At 34.4% G+C, this 12,876-nt stretch overlaps 1 pseudogene; it reads right to left on the bottom strand.

Moving 5' to 3' along the window:
* Nucleotides 1-326: 326 nt before the first annotated feature.
* LOC108484818 (amino acid transporter AVT6E-like) lies at nt 327-1,252 on the bottom strand (annotated as a pseudogene).
* Nucleotides 1,253-12,876: the final 11,624 nt, after the last annotated feature.

The raw sequence follows: 12,876 nt of genomic DNA, 5'->3' as shown, positions 1-12,876 counted from the left end.
ACATTAAAATTTAGAAATGTAATTAAATGTTAATTAAACATTGAAAACATAAAAGGAAAAACATGTTAAAAGAAACATAAATGTTAGGGAAGACAATGTTTACCTTGATTGAATTGGAAATGTTTTCTTGAGGGTTTATTTAGAGATGCTTGGGATTGATCTCTAATAATGTCGAGAGACTTCCCTACTCATTGCATTTGAAGAACAGAAATCTGTTTCTGGTCGACAAAACAATCAAATGAGTTCTAAAAATAAACAATATTGAATGATTGGCATAATATTAATTATATTTGCTAATAACAGGTGGGAATAAACAAATAAAATGATTAAAAAAAAAAAGCTAGCAATTTGGTATAAGTCAAAGCAGTGCTAAAACGAATTCCCAGATTCCTATCAAAATTGGTCAAAACATCACCTTCATGTCCTTTCCAGAAGAGCAAATACCACGATATTGTTGTTCGGGCATAGACCACAACACAAAGAGCGGTTGTGATCCTCTCCACCGATTCATCTTTTGAGGATATCGCCCTTCGAGCTCATTGTATATAGGTTGAACATTGAAATGGCAAACATATGCATTAGTCATAATAGGGATAACTACTAGTAAATCCAAAATTTCCATTTTCGATCCAAAATCTGGGCTCATCCTTGGAGCCTCTATCTTCCCTTCAATAAGCTTAATGAATGCAACAGCAAAGCAAACCACAACGAAAACAACAGCGAGAGCTACCAAGCGCAACCAATTCATGCTCAATGAATCAATCCTATCTAACACGCAAAGTTGAGCAAGAAAAACAACCATAACAACCAAAACCAATAACTTCCTATGATCCCAAAAACCATGTCCTAACCACTAATCGAGAACCTCAAAATGACGAACCGAACCAGACATAACATCACCCATAATAATCAAATAAACTATCAGGACATCTGCATTGTTGACAATTATTCAAATCTCAAACAAAATCGTAGCAGTTCTCCACATTGCAATTTGCACAACTTCCCCATAAGATCTAGCTTTACAAGAAACCGCAAACCTAATCAACATCTCGACAGTAATTTCAGACAAAATCACAATCAGGATTATCAAAAAAATCCCTAAAACAAGCCCCAGAACCTTCATAGTAGCAGGTAAAGCCATGATTCCAGCACCAATAATTGTGGTGGTTAAGTTAAAAACAGCACCAGAAACACCAGACCCGGTATTGGGTTTACTTAAAACAATGGTATAATCATCGAGATCAAACCCATTTCAAACCATTTCAAACAAAAAAAAGGCAAGTAATACAGTAAATACACATTAATCTGAAGGGGACTCAAAAACTAACCATTTCAAACCCATGAAGCATATGACCGTCGACGAGAGGAAAGGGAAAATATTTAGGGATTTTGGGGATGGGGGAACAGAATAAGGGAAAAAAAGGGGAATTGGGGAAAATGTTAGGGATTTCGGGTTTGGGAATTAGGGGAAGAGGTGTTTTTTGTTTTAGGGATTTAGGGAAGGAAGAGACGAAATGGGGGAAAATTACTTAGCAAAAAATGAAACTGATTTCGGGTAAAAGGCATAAACCCCAGGAGAGAAAAAACGTCGCCGTTTCAAATAAGGAAATTTTGTGGCGTTTTCAGAAACGCGCCGGTAATGAGACCTTTTGCGGCGTTTTCAGCAAAGCGCCACTAATGCCTCTTTTATCTACACTACAAAACGACGCCGTTCTAATACGAGTTGTGGCGTTTATTATAGAAACACCGCTAAAGCCACTACTATTCAGAGGAAACGACGCCGTTTTACTGTAATGTATAATGAAATTTTATGGCGTTTTCTATAAAAACGCCGCTATTTCCAATCTTTAGCGGTGTTTTATGTATAAACGCCGCTAATACCTTAATATTTTATAAAAATTGATCAAAATTTAAAACTATATATTTAGAATTTCTTTTAAATTATATCTAAATAATGTTACTTGGATGAATGTTAGTGTAGTACAAAATCTATATTTCATATATTTATATTAGGTTTAGTACAAATTTGCAAGAATCTCTCATAAATTCTAAATATTGGTTCAATATTCAATAATATATATACCTTAAACTTTAAACCTCAAATAATAAACTTACACTCTAAACCCTAACTATAGTTGAAACTTTAATTTTGATTTAATACACATTTTAAAATACATATTATGTATGCATATAAATTAATTAAATATATGAAAACATGATGCTATTTATTATATCAATAACGTGTAAATATTTTAAAAGAGATCTAGATCAAATTACGTTCTTGTACACAATTGCACACTAAACCACTTTTCATATATATATATTTATATATATTTTAAAATAATAATTTATCTTCTAAATTAAAATCCAAAATTATACTCTAAATTTAAATCCCTAAACCTGAGACTCTAAACCCTAAACCTTAGACCACAAACACAAAACCCCTAACCCCAAACTTTAAACCCCAAACCCATTCGGTAACCCCTAAACCAACCATATATAACTCCTAGACCATAAAGCCCAAACTATAAAGTACTTTAAAAACTGCTGACCCTACACCATAATCGTAAACATATTTTTGGGAATTCATGTGGCCATTAATGTTAGTGTAGTACAAATTAAAACACATATATATATGTTTATATTCTTATATTAAATAATATGAGTATATACAAAATATATAGCATGAATCTTAAATGTTCTTGATTAATTTCTAGCTAATAGTATCATTAATTTCCTTAAACCCTTAACCTACACTTAATTTTTAACATATTTTATTTGAGACATTTTATTTAATCTAAATATATTTAAACAAAAAAAAGAAGATAAAAATACACAATAGCATTATCATTTATATACAAATTAGTTACATAACTTTAATAAAATAATTTCTCTATTGGAACACTCTAGTTATAATGTCCACTCAGTAAGATATTTCTATGTTATATAAGCTTGGAAATTATACATAGTTCAACAAATGCTAATTCCACATTCAAAATCACCCTTGCTTAATAGCATCCCATGTAAGAATCTGGAAAGGAAATTATCTCTTAAGAAGTTAATATAATTGTCCCATTGTAAACTTCAACCCTACCTTTAAACCCTAAATCATAATCCCTAAACCCATAATTCATCATAAACCTTCAAATACTAGTTAACTCCTAAACCGTATATCTTAAACCATAGTTAGATCATAAATTACCTGCTTAAACCCTAAACCATATATATATTAAACTATAATGATAATTAATTTAATTAATATTTTAAATTCAATACTTTCTCTTTTACGATTATATAAGAAAATATTTAATATATTGTATAACCATAAATTTTAATAATTATTGTTTTAGGGTTATAGATTGTGTTTATGATATTTTTTGGGGTTTAGGGGTTATATGACTTTTAACGGTGTTTTACCAAAAGCGCCGCTAATGCTCTGGTTTTTAGCGGCGTTTTACCAAAAGCGTCGCTAATGCTCTAGTTTTTAGCGGCGTTTTAACAAAAGCGCCGCTAATGATCTATTTTTAGCGGCGTTTTACCTGTTACTCTGTTTTTAGCGGCATTTTTATTAAAACGCCACTATTGCTCTGTATTTTAAATTTTTTTTTGGCGTTGTTTGATAAAACGCCGCTAAAGCCCTATATTTCCTGTAGTGATGCCATATATAAACTATGATAGTGTGATGACTCCTGATATTTTTAAATGTGTTTTCATATAGTAAATGGATTCGAATCGAGCTATAGCTGATGAGGTTGAGAGTAATATGCCCGCTCTCATTAAAGGGACAACACAGTCTGATTCTAGACTCGTGTAGGGTAGCCAGAGATGAGAAGCTAGAGAATCCTTCTTCCAAATGATGAGTGAGTGGTTCACACAATATATCTGAACAAACCCGGCTGCTCAACAACCTCCACCCCCTCCTAATCCCCAATCGATTCCTGTAGCTCCTCAAGGAGTTGAGCTTTTAAGATTGAATAAGCCTCCAGTTGATAAGATCGACAAACACGGGGCCAAAAAGTTCAGAGCTAATGATGATGATGATCCTGAGAGAGCAGAGTTTTGGCTTGAAAATACGATTCGAGTGTTTGATGAGCTTTTTTGTACACCCGCTGAATGTTTAAAATGCGTTATATCACTTCTGAGGGACACTGCATACCAATGGTGGAATACTCTAGTATCTGTTTTACCGAGAGAACGGGTTACCTGGGAATTTTTTCAGATCGAGTTTAGGAAGAAATATTTAAGCCAACGGTTTCTGGATCAAAAGCACAAAGAGTTTTTAGAACTGAAATAGGGTCGTATGACCGTAACCGAGTACGAGAGAGAATTTGTGTGGTTGAGTAAATATACTCAGGAGTATGTTTCTATTGAAGAGATTATGTGCAAGCGATTAGTTGATAGGTTGAATGAAGACATTAAACTTAATTTTCAGGATTTTAGATTTGAAAGAATTTGTTGTGTTAGTTGACTGGGCTTGCAAAGCCGAAGATTTTAGTCGAGAAAAGAGGAAAGCTAATGTAGAGGCTAAAGATTCAAGAAAAAGATCGATGTATAAACCTTATCATTTTTCATCAAAGAAATCTCAAGATTCTATAGTCGATCGAATGCATTAGTGGGGTACCAGAATAAAGACCATGGAAATCAACATGTGAGTTCTAAAGCTCAAGCTACTTCTGTCTCGAGTGTTGGTAGCGTGAGAAATAACAAACCTGGGTGTCAACAATGTGGGAGGAGACATTTTGGTGACTGCTGGAATAAGAGTAGTAAAGCTTGCTTCAAATGTGGCTCGCCAGATCACTTTATTAGAGATTGCCCAGAGTTATCCGAGAAAGATAAATTTGAAAATGCAAGATTGAGCAATACGACTGCAAGAGGGAGACCACCACAAAATATGAGGAATGTGTCTAGTGGCAGAGGTGTAACTAGGGACTCAGTTGTGAGATCCGAGGCCAGAGCCCCTGCTAGAGCCTACGCTATTCGCGCTTGAGAAGAGGCGTCCTCCCCAGATGTTATTACTGGTACATTCTCTCTTTACGACACTAATGTGATTGCTTTAATCGATCTTGGATTGACACAATCGTATGTTTATGAGAATTTAGTGTCTAGTAAGAAAGTGCCTGTTGAGTCTACTGAATTTGTAATTAAAGTATCGAACCCCTTAGGCAAGTATGTTCTAGTTGACAAAGTATGCAAGAACTGTCATTTAATGACTCGGGGTTACTATTTTCCGGTTGACTTGATGCTTTTACCATTTGATGAGTTTGATGTGATTCTAGTATGGATTGGTTAACTCTACATGATGTCGTTGCAAACTGTAGAGGAAAGATTATAGAATTGAAATGTTAGAATAATGAAATTCTTCAGATTGAATCTGATAAATCGAGTGGATTACCGGTTGTGATATCGACTATGTCAGCTCAGAGATATGTGAGGAAAGGTTATGAAGCTTATCTCACTTACGTTTTAGATACTAAAGTGTCTGAAAAGAAGATTGAATCGGTGCCTATAGTCTATGAATTTTCAGATGTATTTCCAAGAGAATTGCCTGGGTTACCATCGGTCAGAGAGGTTGAGTTTGCTATGGAGTTAGTACCGGGAACATCTCTGATATCTATAGCTCCATACAGAATGGCTTCGACAGAGTTGAAAGAATTGAAAGCTCAGTTGCAAGAGTTAACAGATAAAGGTTTGGCACGATCGAGTTTTTCGCCTTGAGGTGCACCAGTTTTGTTTGTTAAGAAGAAAGACGGGTTAATGAAAATGTGTATCGACTATCGACAGCTCGACAAGGTTATGATAAAGAATTTGTTTGATCAGTTGAAAGGTACAATAGTGTTTTTAAAGATTGATTTGAGATTTGGCTAAAGACTCAAATGTGCCAAAAACTGCATTTAGAACGAGGTACAGACATTATGAATTTCTTGTTATGCCTTTTGGATTGACTAATGCTCCTGCCATTTTTATGGATTTGATGAATCACATATTTAGACCGTATTTAGATAGATTTGTTGTTGTGTTCATTGACGAAATTTTGATTTATTCAGGAGATAAGCCTAAACATGCTGAGCATTTGAGGATTGTATTGCAAACCTTGAGAGATAAGCAATTGTATGCTAAATTCAGTAAGTGTGAGTTTTGGCTCCAGAAATTTGGATTTTTGGGATATATTGTTTCAACGGATGGCATCCTAGTTCATCTGAGCAAGATTTCTGCAATTATTGACTGGAAACCACCTAGAAATGTATTTGAGGTCAGAAGTTTTCTGGGATTGGCTGGTTACTGTCAACGTTTCGTTAAAGGGTTCTCAATGATTGCTACACCGATGACTAGACTACTGTAGAAAGATGTAAAGTTTGAATGGTCCGAGAAATGTCAACAAACTTTCGATCAATTGAAAACATTGTTAACTGAAGCAGCAGTATTGGTTCAACCTGAATCGGGTAAAGAATTTATGATTTATAGCGACGCCTCATTGAACAGTTTGGGTTGTGTATTGATGCAAAAGGAAAAATTTGTAGCTTATGCCTCCAAAAAGTTGAAACCGCATGAAAAGAACTATTCGGCGCACGATTTAGAGTGCTACTATAGTTTTTGCATTGAAAATTTGGCATCATCATTTGTACGATGAAAAATGTCACATCTTTACCGATCATAAAAGCTTAAAATATATAATGACTCAAAAGGATTTAAATTTACAACAATGGAGATGGCTCGAGCTACTTAAAGACTATGAGTTAGTAATTGATTATCATCCAAGGAAAGCGAATGTAGTCATAGACGCTTTGAATAGAAAATCGTTGTTTGCTTTGAGAGCAATGAATTCACAGTTGACATTATCTAATGATGGTTCGATTTTATCTGAGTTAAAGGCTAAACCAATTTTTCATGAACAAATTTGCGAAGCTCAAAAGTGCAATACTGAGTTGCAAGCTAAAAGATTACAATGTGAGTCGAGTAGTGATTCAGAGTACCAAATCGGATCCAATGATTGTTTGATGTTCTGAGATAGAATTTGTGTACCGAAAAATCCAGAGTTGATTCAAAAAATTTTGCACGAGGCACATAGTTGAAGTTTATCTATTCACTCGGGGAGTACCAAAATGTACAAAGATTTGAAGAAATTGTATTGGTGGTCGGGTATGAAACAAGACATTTCTGACTTTGTATCGAAATGTTTGATTTGTCACCAAGTGAAAGCCGAACATCAAATGCATTCAGGTTTGCTTCAGCCTGTAATGATACCAGAGTGGAAATGGGACCGAATTACGATGGATTTTGTATTAGGATTGCCTTTGTCTCTGAAAAAGAAAGATGCAATTTGGGTTGTCATTGATTGACTGACGAAATCTGCACATTTCATTCCAGTACGTACTAGCTTTTCACTTGATAAATTGGTTGAGTTGTACATTTCTGAGATTGTTAGATTGCATGGGGTGCTAGTTTCAATTATTTTGGTTAGAGATCCGAGGTTTATATTGCAATTTTGGAAGAAATTACACGAAGCTTTAGGTATAAAATTAAATTTTAGTACCGCTCTTCATTCGTAAACTGACAGACAGTGTGAGCGAGTAATTCAAGTTCTTAAAGATATGCTCCAATGTTGTGTTTAAGAGTTCGAAGGCAACTGGGAGAAATATTTTCCATTGGTTGAATTTACGTATAGCAATAGCTTCCAATTGAGTATAAAGATGGCACCATGTGAAGCTTTGTATGGTCGCAAATGCTGAACTCCATTGTACTGGTCCGAACTTAGCGAGAAATAGATTCACGGGGTTGATTTGGTTAGAGAAACCAAAGTGAAAGTAAAAGTAATTTGTGACTGTTTGAAAGTAGCTTCAAATCATTAGAAATCGTACGCAAAAAGACATTGAATTTTAGATCAGTGAAAAAGTGTTCTTGAAAGTATCTCCGTGCAAGAAAATACTTCGTTTTGGTCGTAAAGGCAAATTGAGTTCGCGATTTATCGGGTCGTATGAGATTTTTGATAGAATAGAGCCATATGCCTAGCTTTACCGACTGAGTTAGAGAAAATCCACAATGTGTTTCAAGTGTTGATGTTGCGTCGATATAGATCAGATCCATCACATGTAATTTCTCCATCCAAGATTGCAATTCACCCTGATATAACGTACAATAAAGAACTGATCAGAATTCTAGCACTTGAGGTTAAACAGTTGAGAAATAAAAACATAGCTCTCGAAAAAGTACTTTGGTAATGACACGGTGTCGAAAAGGCTACGTGGGAGCCCGAGGAAGCTATAAGAAAATATTACCCTAACCCATTCGCTAATAAGATTTTCGGGGACGAAAATCCCTAAGGGGGAAGAGTTGTAACAGCTCATTTTTAGTCAAATCAGAATAGTGGTTTTGGGACCACAAATCTAAAGTTAAAATTATTATTTTATTAATATTTTAATTTCTACATCATGATAATGTGATTGTGTGAAAGTTTCGTTAAGAAATTTTATCGTTTGGTTGGTTAATTCGGTAAAAAGGCCTAAATCGCGTAAAATGTAAAAGTGGAGTTCTATTAGCTAAAAAGTATTTAATAGCTGTAGAACTAAAATTTAAGGTCCTTATGTTGTAAATGGACCATTGTTAAGGTAATTAGACATTAATGGACATGAAATGGATTATATAAATGTTTTATTATTATGAATAATTTGGTAATTTGTCAAGTAAGGTTAATTAAATAAAACAAAACAAAAATTTATTTCATTCTATTCATCCTTAGCCGAATTTTACAAGTTTGGAAGCCATTGTTAGGGCTTTTCAATCAGCCAAGCATTCATTGTTTATTAAGGTACGATTTTTGTCTCGTTTTTAATGATTTCTATGTTTCTGTAATTGTTGCAACTAGTACTAGCTAGCCTAGGGACTATTTTGAAAAATTGTTAAAGACTTTGAATGATTCAATTGATGAATACATGTTTATTTTGAAGTTTCTTGATAGATTATGAATGCTTGTTGGTACGTGATATTCGTGACAGGTTTTAAATATTTATAATGAATCGTTCTTGAAACTAACTATTATCACGATGAAGGCAAGTGTACCTATCGAACAGTAGTATAGCTTTAGCAAGACCGATTGTCGAACCCAAAGGAACTAAAAGTACTAGTAATGACTGTCTTTTTATTATCTAGCCTAAGAATAATGGGGTTTGTTTTAACTAACTAATTAACTAAACTAAGAATTCACAGAAAATAGAATTGGGGAATTACTTTTGGAAAACTCGATTGATTGAGACAATACCTAAGGAAAAATCCACCTAGACTTCACTTGTTATTTGACTCTGAATTGGACGATTTATTCATTTGACTTGATCATAGAAATCCCAAAGTTATATTATTATCTCTCTCGACACTAACAACGTCTAACCCTAGGTTGAATAATTGAAATCTCTTTCTAATTAACTCCCTAGGGTTGCATTAACTCGATCTATGGATCCCCTTATTAGGTTTCACCCTAATTCGGCAAAATCTTGTCACCCTATCTCTAGGCGCGCAACCAACTCCGCTTAATTATGACAAATGTACTCTTAGACAGGGTCCATTACTCCTCTGAATAAGAGCTTAACTTGAATCAATACCCTGGAATATCAAAACAAGAATTAAGAACACATAATTAAGAACAAGTCAAATATTTATCATACAATTCAGATGATAATAACAAGATCTATCTTAGGTTTCATTCCCCTTAGGTATTTAGAGGTTTTAGTTCATAACTAGAAAGGTAAACATCTCAGAAGAATAATGAATACAAAACATAAAGAAAAAACCAAAACTCTTGAAGGGAAATTGAGGGGAGATCTTCAGTCTTGATGATGAATTCAGCTTCTGAGATGGATCAATTGGCCTTCCTTAAGCAATTCCCTACTTCCCTCTCTGTGTATCCCCTTTTCCTCCTCCTCTAGGGTGTATTTATAAGCTTTAGAATGCCTAAGAACCCTCAAAATTGGCCTTTTCCGAATTGGACTAAACTTGGGCTCGGCAGGGACACGTCCGTGTGACACACCCTTGTGCGATTACTTCAGGCTGTGGTCAAGCCTATTAAATAGGCACGGGCGTGTGGTCCACCCGTATGAGTTGTGCTTCGATTCTGCCAAATTGACACAACCGTGTGGTCTACCCGTGTGAGGAAGTCCAGGCCATGTTGATTTCGTACGTTGGCCTATTTTCTCCATTTTTTGGCCCGTTTCTCGTTCCTTTCACTCTCCCATGCTCACCTAAGTATAAAACATGAAATTAAGGCATTAGGAGCATTGAATTCACCAATTTTAAGGAAAAATCATCCATAAAATGTGTTAAGCAAGGGATAGAAATATGTATAAATTACGGTTTACCACTTGTTGATAGATATACAAGTTTTGTTAAGTGATTTTTAGTGAAAATACAAAATAGGGATTAAATTGAGAAATGTTAAAACTTTGTGATTAAAATATAAAATAAATGAAAAATATGGGCTGTTAGGGGCATAATAGTAATTCGGCTAGCATGGGTATATTTGGAATTTCATTAATTTGTGATTTTATGAAATAAGGACTAAATTGTAAAAAATATGAAATATTAGGGGCAAGATCATAAATGTGTTTTAAAGTGTGTTTTGTACTAAATTGAATGAATAGATGATTGAATAAGTCAATGTTGAATATGTTTAGTTCAAGAAAGGAGAAATACAGACTTAGATCGGGGAAAAAATAAAGTTATAGAATAGTTGACTCGATTCGTTGTTTTAGCATCTGAGTAAGTTCATATGTAATAAATTTCAATACAAATTATTTCGTATGCTTGATATTGCTTAAATTGCGAATACGAGATTGTGGACATGAACAATATTGATTCGACGATGATTCGACATTCGAAATCCCGGTTGAACCTTAGGCATAGTTTAGGATGCTAGTGACATGTCATTAGGGGATACATTGAGTTGGCTTCGGGCCACGATATAGGTACTTATCGTGTGAGACCTTGAGTATCTGACTTCTATTCTGAATGGTTCAATGGGGAAATAAAAGACGTGGTTGAGTATGATATTGGTACGAGACAGTACAGGTATGTACATGAATAGTATAAGCTTAAATCGAAGAAACTTTGAAGTTTATACATAAGTTTATGATTGAATGTGTGAAAAGATTTGTTAGATAAATGAACTATATGTTGTTATATTCAAATTGATGAATTGTATATTTATGATTTGAGCCAGATTATTTCATACAAGCTTACTAAGCTATATAGCTTACTTTGCTTACTTTACCGTGTGTTATAGTGATTTCAAATCTAACTCAGATTCGGGGATCGTCGGAGACTTCGTCACACTATCCAATTATCAATTTGGTACTTTTGAGCTTATGTTTTGAGTATATGGCATGTATAGGGGCTTTGGTCATTTTGGTTATGTGCTAGTAATGGATTTGGTCATTTGAAATGTCTTGTAAATGTTAAATATTTGGTTTTGAGCATAGCCATGAGAGTTGGTTCATTTTGGGTTGTTTTGGATGTATATATATATATATATATATATATATATATGCAAATGACCTTTGATGTGTGGTTTGTGATTTGATTGTATATATAGCCATGGAAGTTGGCTTAATTTGGTTGGTTTGGTTGTGTGTTTATATTGCTTGATTAGTTGTTAATTGATGAATATGTTATACTTGTGAGATTAGGCCAAATAATACATATTTGAGTTTGATCATTTTGATGTTTGAAGTAGTTGATATTTGGTATGAAATAAATGAAAAATTGGAATATTGTGTGTCTTATATATTGTTGGCGTTGAAATGGTTTAAATGATACTTGGTTGAGGTGGATTCAATGCCTACTATACTTTGAGTTGATTCTTTGAATTATGGTGTAGCTGTTTGACAATTTGGGTGGCAAATAGCCTATTTTTTTCCACACTAGCCTGTGTCTCAACTGTGTGTGACACACGGTCAAGTACACGGCCGTGTGTCCCCTGGTGTTGAAAATGAAATCAAGTCAGTATGCTCCACACGACCGTACACACGAGCGTGTGACTTGTTCGTGTGGCATAAGTCAGTATACCCTAGAGGTTTGGCACAGCCAAGCACACGGCTTGGCACACTGGCATGTGTGGCATTTTTAGGGCACCCAGGCTAGCCAAACGGGCGTGTGTATTGGTCATGTGACCCAAGTCAGAGAGTTACACGGGGTTGGACACGGGCAGAGACACGACCATGTGCTCCCATTTCAAATGTCCACATGTGTAACAGTCCGATTTTGGGTCTAATCGGAACAGTTGTTTTGGGACCACAAATCCGACGTAAAAAAAATATTTTTCTTATATTTTTATGGTCTACAGTTTTACAGAATGATTCTTTGAAAATTTCATTTGAAAATTTTGACGTTTGAGATGTAACAGCCTGTTTTTAGGGTTAATCGGAACAGTGGTTTCGGGACCATAATCCGACATCAAAAAAATTATTTCATTATTATTTTAATATTTACGAGTTAATTGTGATTTAAAAAAAAGGTTTTTGATATTGTGATTTTTTTGGCTTTATAAGCGATTTATTAAGCTTAAGTCGGTTTAGAAAATGAGGTATTGGGACCTCATTTCTATAAACCGAGTCGTCAATATTTTTATAAATATTTTCAGAGTGGCAATAAGATGATATTAAACTTTCGTTGAAAAATTTTATCGTTTCGATAGTCAATTGAGCAAAAATGACTAAACTGCGTAAAGTGTAAAAGTTGTGTTCTATAAGTCAAATGTGTCTAATAGCTATGGAATATTAAAGTGGGAGTCTTTATTGGATAATTATGCCACTATTTTGGTTAGTGGAAGATTTGGTTTGGCATTGTTGAAATTTATTTTATTTTTAAAGGTTAAAGTTGGTATTTAGTAAATAA

This window comes from Gossypium arboreum, chromosome 6 (assembly GCF_025698485.1).
Source record: "Gossypium arboreum isolate Shixiya-1 chromosome 6, ASM2569848v2, whole genome shotgun sequence".
Taxonomy (NCBI): Eukaryota; Viridiplantae; Streptophyta; class Magnoliopsida; order Malvales; family Malvaceae; genus Gossypium; species Gossypium arboreum.
The sequence above is the reverse complement of the archived record's forward strand: the minus strand, read 5'-3'. Positions and strand labels throughout refer to the sequence as shown.